The following is a 9540-nucleotide window of genomic DNA, read 5'->3' on the forward strand; positions in this document are numbered from 1 at the left end:
GTCTTGGCTCATAGCCTGACAAGCCATTAAAAGGTCCCAACTTATAGTTTGTTGAACACCAAATGTGCCTCATTTATCCATCCTCAAAGAGTGTATCAGCTTTAAAGATTGGTGCATTGTTAGAGCCAGGTGCCCTCAGCATCATTTTTCCAAACCTAAAAGGGTAATTCTGTTGAGGAGACCCCAAAATGGCAGATACCCAGGGCCTTTAACTTGCTACCTGTTCTTTCACTTATCTTAGTCATCGCAGGGCTGCGATGCTTAAGTTCCAGTGCCCGCTCAGGTTGAAGTGCGTTTAAAGCCAATTAACATGCCAAGCCCCAGTCCACCCCTTCAGGTGGTGGTACTTATTTCTTTTATTCAAGGGAAACCATCTGACACTTCCTTGTCAGAGTGGCGTCTCCCTCCCAAGCTGCCATATGTTAGTATTCACATGACTTAATATCATTTTTATCATCATTAGGTCAAACTTTCCTTTGTCCAACATCACTTCCGGACCCCTGGTCAGTCTAATATATGTTTGACCAAATGCTGTTCCTCTACTCTGACACTACGCCAGCTGACAGTGGTTATAACCATTGCTTATGTAGTTTTCTCTCCTCACTTGAGCATTTCCAGCTTTGTTCCAGTGGGTAAGTTCAGATCCAAGCTTTCCTCCTCTCCCACTTCCCCATACTTTCTGAGATTCTCACAGCAACTGGTCTGTGTTGCATATGACAGAATCTCATTGGAGTGAATTATCTGTGGCTATAGGGCTGCCACACCTCCATCATCCTGCATTTAGCTGTCATGCTGCATTTAGCTGTCATGCTGCATTTAGAACTGACAATGAAAAAAAGGCAGAGGGGGTGATTTACAAGGGGTTATGGTTTATATATGAGGTTTCATCCAAAAGTTCATCGTGAGACAATGTAAGACTGTTCAGAAGTGAAACAATTAGATTATGAGGAATGTAATCTAATCTGGATTAATCCATTTATATGAATTAACTGGGTGATAACTATAGTCAAGCAAAGTATGGCTAGAGGAGGTGGGTCACTGGGAGTGTGCCCTTAGTTTTATATTTTGCCCCTGGTGAGCAGAGCTCTCTTTCTGCTTCCTGGTTGCCATGTCCTGAGCTGCTTTCCTCACTGCTTTCCTCTGCCACACCCTTCCACCTGATGTTGTATCTCACCTCGGGCCCAGAGCAATGGAGTCAGCTGATCATAGACTGAATCTCTGAGACAAAATAAACTTTCCCTTCTTTTTAAGTTGTTCTTATAAGGTATTTTGGTCACAGAAAGGAAGAGCTGACTAAAACACAAGGATTGAAATTCTATTTGTAAACTTTTATTTCTAAACTAGGTTATGTGCACATGGGGGTTGACTATATTATTTCATATGTCAGAAACATTTTTATACTTAAAGGGAAAGTAGGAGCACATTGAGAAGCAGGCAAGGGAGATGCTGAGCAGAGGGGAGATGTCTCCTCCTGATAGAGCCCCGGAGCTCCCATCCTTGATCCTTGGAAGCATGAAGGATGGAGGGCAGGCACTGATGGGAAGGGGACAAGGATGTCTAAAGAGCAGAGCTTCTCAGACATTGATGTGCTTCTGAATCACCAGGGTTTCTGTTAAAATATAGATTCAGTGTCCCTAAGTCTAAGGTGAGGCCTAGGGAACTAGGAATATCAAGGAATTAGAAGACACTTTGCAAAATCTCTGGCCCCAGTGTTTCTTTCTCACTTTCCAGGCCTCAGGGGTAGCAGGCTGCAGCATTTGACTCCCCCAAGCCCCCCCACCCAGGCAAAGGAAGGGCTCAAGACACCAAAGTGAAACATATTCTGGGAAGGGGTCTACTGTGGTTATTGGCACAAAGTTTGAGCTAGCTCACTTTCCATGAGACTCAGGAGGAGGGAGAGAAAGGCAATGATCCCTCAGGACCCACCAGGCATGGGTTTCAGGATTCTTCCTGCCTCCAACAGATGCCAAAATCCATGGAGCCCAACATATTGTAAATACTCTGTAAACAGTTGTTGCACTATATTGTTTAGACAAGAATAAGAGTCTGTGCATGTGTTATGGTTTGGATATGGGATAATAATGCTAGACATGAAAAGACTAGACTGTGGAGCTGTAACTGAACCAGTTCATCTTAGTTTGAATGGCCTAACTTGGTGGTAACTGTAGGCAGACCTGGGAAGGTACGTCACTGGGAGAGTGCATCTTCCCTGTGGCTTTGTTCCCCAATTTCTATTTCCTGGCTGCCATGAGGTGAGCAGTTTTCCTCCACCATGCCCTTCCACCATACTGAAATAAATGAGAAAAGAGAGTGAAACAAATACTAAAAGATAATTTCCCTAAACTAAATAAAAAGACTTTTCAGAGGGAAAATACTCAGAAATATTCTGTTAACACTTTAAAGTTCTGACAGAAAAGCTTGCAGAGTAAATGAATAGGTTGCCTATGAAAATAAGCATAAGATTGTCACCACACTTTTAAAATTAATAATATTGATGCTAGAAAGCAGAGGAGCAAGTCTCCAAAGTTCTCACAAAAAATTTACTTTGAACCTAAATTCTATAGCCAGTCACATGACATGAATGAAGACAAAATAAGATATTTAGTGACTCTGGAAGTTTCTCCCTGTCTGTCCTTCCTGGTATGACTCGAGCATGCAAGGCAGCAAAGGAAAACGTGAGTCCAACGAACAGAAGAACTGCCTGAGGAATGAAGTCACATGAAATTTTAAGTTGTTGGATGTGAAAAAGGCCTATAAATGTGTCCCACTCTCCAGAAGATGGGGAAGGGAGTGTTTAGCTGAATGGGAGAGGGAAACTTTTACTTTCATTTATCAATGGCTATTTTTATTGATTTATTTTTATATTTTAACATTTTGTGATCATTTCTTGATAAATAATGATATAAATATTTAGACACCTTCTGATTAATACTTTTTCTCAGGAGTGGGAATTGGGAGTTTTTGTTCCCTGTTATTTAAGGCTGTTCCAGCTCTAGCTCTCCAATCCTAGCCTCTTTAAGAGGTCTGATGTCACCTGATGTCTTGGGAGTCCCAGTGCAATTGGAAAGAATACTTCCCTGCAGAGACACCCTGGGAAACCTGCCCAGGGTAGACCAAAGGAGGACAAATCCCCCTAGTGCCCCAGTGCTGCCGGTCTCTGAGCAGGAGGATGGGGGGTCAGAGCCTGCACCCTGCTGCTCTCCACAGCTACCCCTTCCCTCCTGCTTGGCACAGGGAGGATGGGGGATGCTCTAGCATCACTTACTTGCCTTCAGGCCATCCATATTGGATATTCCCTTAAGCTTAAACCCAGACTTTAAAAAGAAAACTCCAAGCCCTCGGTCCTTTTTAACTTTGGAGCTGTTTTTCTCCTGGGAATTTCTGGCATTCTTTGCTTGGGCTCTTTGCAGCTGACTGTTACCAAAATAATAATGGGTGGATTCACACCTGGGATGCCCCAGGATCAAACATCACATTTCAGATCTGCTGATGAGGGTTTCTGGGTGTAGTTTAGGGAGACATTTTTTGTTGTTGGGCATCTAAAACTAGCTTTCTCATCATGGGAACTTTATTTTTATTTTTTTGTGGTGCTGGGCCCCACACATACTAGGCAAGTTCTCTACCACTGCTTGAACACTCTACACCTCCAATCCTAAAATCAGCCTTCCGGAGTGCATCTTGGCATGCGTCAGTCTAATAGTCCTGAATATTCATATTGTCAATCTCTGTGGCCAAGCTTGGCAGTGCCGGAACAGTGCTGACTCACCCAAGAGCTTTTGAAAACCATCGTCATCACTACTCTGAGGCTTCTGCCAAACGGATGATAGGCGGTGCTTCTGGGAAGAATCATATTTCTGATTGCAGCTTGCCATTCATCAAGTGGTGAGAATTTGCCTAATTGCATCCATTGGCCTAGAATGTGCCATCTCTGCACATTTGATTACTGCTTTCCCATCCCACAACTTATTCCACTCCTCCTCCATGTTCCTCCATCCAGTCTTTTCTCTTGGAGGTATCATTACTCTCCAGCCTCATCTTATAATTGCAATTAATTCCAGAGGGATGCAACAGTTTCCAACAAAGCATTGAAAAAATAGTCCTTGAAGGACTGGCTATATTAAGTTACTGAATCATAACATAGTAGATTGCCAGGGATCTTGAAATCACTCTGTGAATCTCTCTCCCCTCTCCCAGATGGACAAATGTGGCACAGAGAGGTTTGTTAGCTTGCCAAAGATCTTATAGCAGTAAGTCCTCCTAGGTGGTACTGGGACACAGAATGTACAGAACACCCAGAAACATACAATCATCAAAGAAATAGAGGTCTTCTGAGGACAGTAAAAAAGTAATTGCAATTTCTGATTAGTACTTTGGAGTTTCCCACCCATATGCAGTAAGCAGCTGGCCTCTATCTCCATTGAGGACAAGATAAGGAAGGAAAAATGTTCTTAATTACAGCTGTTGGGATTGAATTTATATATGAAACAAGAAGAGCTTTATATTAATAGGGAAGGGAGCGTTTAGTTAATGGGAGAGGGAAACTTTTATTTTCATTTGTATCAATGGTTATTTTTATATTTTAAGCTCAGACATAGCGAATAACGTAAGAGAGTTGAGACCCATTTTCTGTAGGTCTGTAAGGTTGGGTAATGTCAGCAGCTGGGTAGAGAGCAGTCTCTGATTCTGTGAAATTTGTGTGACAGTTGGAGAGCTGAGTTGGCACTATGGTGCTGAGTTGGCACCTCCAGGTGCCGATGCCTGTGTGTGTGGAACAGGTTCCTTCCTGGGGCATAGGGGGTCTTGCTTTGGCACCACATGCATTCAGAGTTCATATACAGGATCACAAGGACCACCCCTTGGAAGTACCAGCAGGACCTCATGAATTTCTAAGTAGGAGAAATCTGATTTCCATGCCTCATCCTTGAGAAATCAAAGCCAGTGAGGATCACTGAGAGAGGTAAAAATTTGAATATCAGCATATTTACCTCTTCAGGGGGATTTTTGAACGATTTCTCTGATTTGAAGTTCAGCAAAATATATGCTTCTGAAGTCCTTTTGGCATTGATTTTCAGTACCTTGGAAGGACTGCACTCTCCAGCTTAAATCGTGATAAATCACCAGAAAGGGGTTCTGAGGGTTTATTTATACTCTGAGTTCTTGGGGCCATGGGCTGGGTCTTGGGTCTGTGTTCAGGCTGAGTTCCACCATGAGGATGGAAGCCGTACTGTCCCTCCTGTCCCTGTGGAAGCGATACTAAAATGCTGACTGAAGCACTGACTCTGAACCGTGACCTGGCCTCTCCCGCCCCTTTCTCTGGGATCCCAAATGAAGGGAGAGAGAGTTCACATCTCCTGGACAATATTTGCTGAAAATGTTCTGCAACGTTTCCCCAGGATGTATTTAGTGCATCCTAATCTTGAGAGAGGCCAACTCCCTGAACTTTAAGGTCAGGAACAATTAGACAAGAAAATCCCTTCTCTGGATTTCATGTAACTGTCAAAAATGGTGACTAGCGGAAACGCTGCTTCAGGTCAGCCTCCTCACTCCCCTGAACCCTTGCACTATATTGTTTATAGAAAGAATGTGACCTCCCTGTGGCTTGATAAGGTCAGTGTTGCTATTTCTGCTTTTATTTCTTTATGAATTCCTGTCATATGCAGAAGTCTGGAGAGATGGCTGCAGACACCTTAAATAAACCCAGTGATGACTGGGGATTGTTAACTCACCCTCTCATTCACCTTTCTTTTGCTGCACAAAATGCCCCCCTTTTTTTTTTCTTGATAAACATGTTTTGGAAAAATGATTTAAGCTTTTGTGGCAATAAATAGCTTTTTATGTCCTATTCTTGTTGCCTTAGAGGTCAATCTTACAGAAAGCACCATTTCATTTCCACTTTCTACAGGATCTTAAGGCCTCCTCCTCCTCCTCCTCCTCCTCCTCCTCCTCTTCCTCCTCCTCCTCCTCCTCCTCTTCTCCTCCTCTTCCTCCTCCTCCTTCTCCTGCTCCTCTTTCTCTTCATTTGATTTCTTCTTTTTTTAGATGATTTCTCTATTTTGAAACACATACAAATATCATCTCTGTGCTTCCCATACACTCTTCCATTCTCCCTAGAGTGCAAGGTCTCTGATGATGGGGGTTGCTTTTTATATTACATCCATGCCTGGAGTGCTATTTGTCTAGTGATCTGGGTTCAGTGCCTTAGACAGAGTGGAGGCTACACAAAAGTTTGCTGCACCAAGTAAATAAAACTCTTACTTACTATATGAACTTGTGTCCTGGAGACATAGCTTGTTTATGATAAGGCTGGATCATGTTTTGATCATTACTTCAGTTTTCACTGACTTCTGATAAAACCCATACATCCCACAAGTGGGAATAGAGAAGTCAGATGTTCTGGCTCAAAAGACAATGCAAAATCTGATTCTCAATGCTTGTTACTTGGTAAACGGTTGGGGCCTAAATTCTGGGGAAAGAAGCCAGAGTCCTCTGACCACTGTTCAGAGATACAGGGTCTGGCCCAGCATATTGTTCAAGTAAACTGTGTTCAGAGAGTTCACTAAATGTGACTCTTCCCTTAGCAGTATGCCTGAGGCCAACTCCCCATTGGTGGCTGACAGGCTTTGGTGACATCGCCCTGCCTTATAGCTCCTAGAAGAATCACTGTATTTCTGTAATGTTCTTCAAATTGTATGTCTGGAGCTTAATTGAGGAAACATACACACTACTTTATAGATGAAAACTTAGCAGGGAGAGTAGGTACCAATAAATCATTTTAATAAGAAAGAAGTTGAATTGGGTGGATGGACTAATATTTTGTAGGAATTTTAAATCAGGAATTTAATGACGCAAGTGATTTTTTATTAAACTTATTAAAGTGATGAATTCATCTCTTATGAAATGAAATCTCCCAGTAAAAAGATCTGAATACTTAATGAGTACTTGAGGCGGAGAAACCCCACTTTACTCAAGACACCCACATCACTCTCCTCTAACCAGGTATGTTTTTCTCCCAGAATATGTTCACCCAAGCATAACATTCCAAATATTTCTTCACTTAGAAATTTTAGTAGTTCTTTTTTCTTTGTGAGGTGGGAGATACATGAAATGAAGGATATCAAAATATGCCATCACAAAATATGCTTCTTGGCATGAGGATTATTTTGAGATGAAAGCAATGAAGAAAAACCAGATACAGAAAGAGCCCTCTGCCCTCCCTTTTTCTGCCTAAAAGTGTCACATGCTGGGAATAGAAAAACTACTCATCAACAGAGACAGAAAAGGCACTGAGCTGAATCTATATGAGTCTATTTAGTCTTAATAAATAACCCTTATCTACCATTACTTCCCTCATATATTTATTTTCCCACATTAACCACCAAACCCTCTTTCTTTTGTTCACTTCTTCACAATTTATCATCCTTTGTTAAAATGGTCTATAAGCCCCCAAGTCTAACTGCTTCTTAGGATTTTCACTTCTTTTGTGGAACCACTGTGCATATTAAATTAAAAATACATTCTGTATGCCTCCTTCATGTTCATTTTTCCTTGGTCAGCTTCATTCATAGGGCTCAATAATAGATCCTAAGTGGGTACAGGAATCAGACATAAATGCTAATACAAATTCTGCATGTTATGGGTTCCAGGCTCATTCTAGAATCTGAATGAAGCAGGTGAGTCCCACTGTGTAGAGCCATCCATTTTTAGAAGCTCTATGTCAGTCAGCGTTTTATTACTATAATTAACACCTTAAGATTATTCAATTTAAAAAGAGGAATGGCAGGCTAGGGCTGTGGCTCAGTGGCAGAGCACTTGCCTTGCACATGTGAGGCACTGGGTTCGATCCTCAGCACCACATAAAATAAACAAACAAACAAAAAATATTGTGTCCACATATAACTAAAAAAAAAAAAAAAAAAGGAATGGCTTAGTTTGGCTTACAGTTTTTGAGGTTTTAATCCGTGATTGGTTAGTTCTATTGCTTTTGGGTCTCTGAAAGGCATAAAGGCCAGAGCACATACTGGAACAAGTTGTTCAGCTCCTGATAGCCATGAAATGAAAGGGGAAGAGGAAGAGGAGGGTCTAGGGCCCCCCAAATCCCTTTCAAATATATGCCTCAATGATTGGCAGACCTCCCACTAGGCCCCACCTCCTGAAGGCTTCACCATCTTTAAGTAGCATCAGGGGCTAAGGACCTAGCCTTTAATACATGGGCCTTTGCTGGACATTGCAGATCCAAAGTACCACAGTCTATGAAAAAGGAGTTGAACTAACCCACAAGAACTCTGCACACCTAACTCTTGGTAGCCTATCATAAGAAAGTGCACAGAGCTCAGGTGGTAAGTGCAGGACGAGAGTGAACACTCTTCCATTTTCTATGAAAGTGGGTATTTTTCTCAATAATCTTTTCAGTAATAGCTTAGAACAGAGATTTCACCTAGTGTTTTATTTTCAAATCATTATTCTTTCAGTATTCAATGGGAATATTCTAGGCACCCATCATCCTTATAGGATCATACAATAGACAGAAGGAAAGCAGACTACTTTGTGGAGTTTCTAAGTGAGGGAGACAGAAAACAATGACTAAAGAATGAAAGCAAAATTAAACAATACACACTCACACAAACAGAACAGAAAAAAAATGGTGACAATTATCACAACTTGGTATTTCCCTCTTGAGAAAATGTTAGGAAGCTCTGAAGAAACCATAGGTTTGGGTTGACTGGTAGCAGGAGGAGAATTGGAATTCTGGGAAAGGAAATGAGTTCCTGAGCATGCAGGCCATTTTAACACATGATTGTGATTATTCTGCCCTTTTCTGGAGGTTGATTCATTCTTTGGGAACTGGCATTTGCCAAAGAGGGTCTCTTCAAAGCAGCCATATCTTTTATCTCTTCACCCAGCCTGAGGCAATTGCTAGCGGAATTAATTGTGTCCAGTGTAGATGTCTTTGAAGAAGCCAAGCCCTCTGTGGCAGGATAACTCAGCAATGCATTTTGATCTTATCAAACTCTGCTCAATTCAGGGTCCACCATCATTTTCTCTGGTTCTGTGAACCTCTGTTTTATTTGAGGACCATCGTTTTGTCTTCTCTGGAGCTATTTGTTTCACAGTGAATCATACAATCTTACTTCCTTTCTTCCGGGAACTTCTGATCTCCAGTTAACTTTTGGTTGGCCCGTTAGCTATTTATTTTTGAGCCCAGAGTTTCCCAATTTCCTCCCTCATTTTTATTTTTGACTTGACTTTTAACTGAATATAGCTTTCCTGGATTAAATAGTCATCCTTGAAGATATATATTTTGAAGATCAACCTCTTTTCATTGCATCTTGAGTTCTTTATAGCTTGTTTACAAATTGTTCTACTTCTGTGGCAGGTTTACATTAAATATGTCAGACTAAGATTTTGAAGGGGTAATTCTGCTCTCCCTACCACATGCCATCTCTGAAACTATGAGTATATCTAAACTGGTTGGGTTTAGGGGCCACCATGCCTATGTCCTATTTGATCTTTAAACCTACTTGGTTCTTGAGGTGATTTCTC

This window comes from Spermophilus citellus, assembly GCF_964194105.1.
Source record: "Spermophilus citellus genome assembly, chromosome: 5".
NCBI lineage: Eukaryota > Metazoa > Chordata > Mammalia > Rodentia > Sciuridae > Spermophilus > Spermophilus citellus.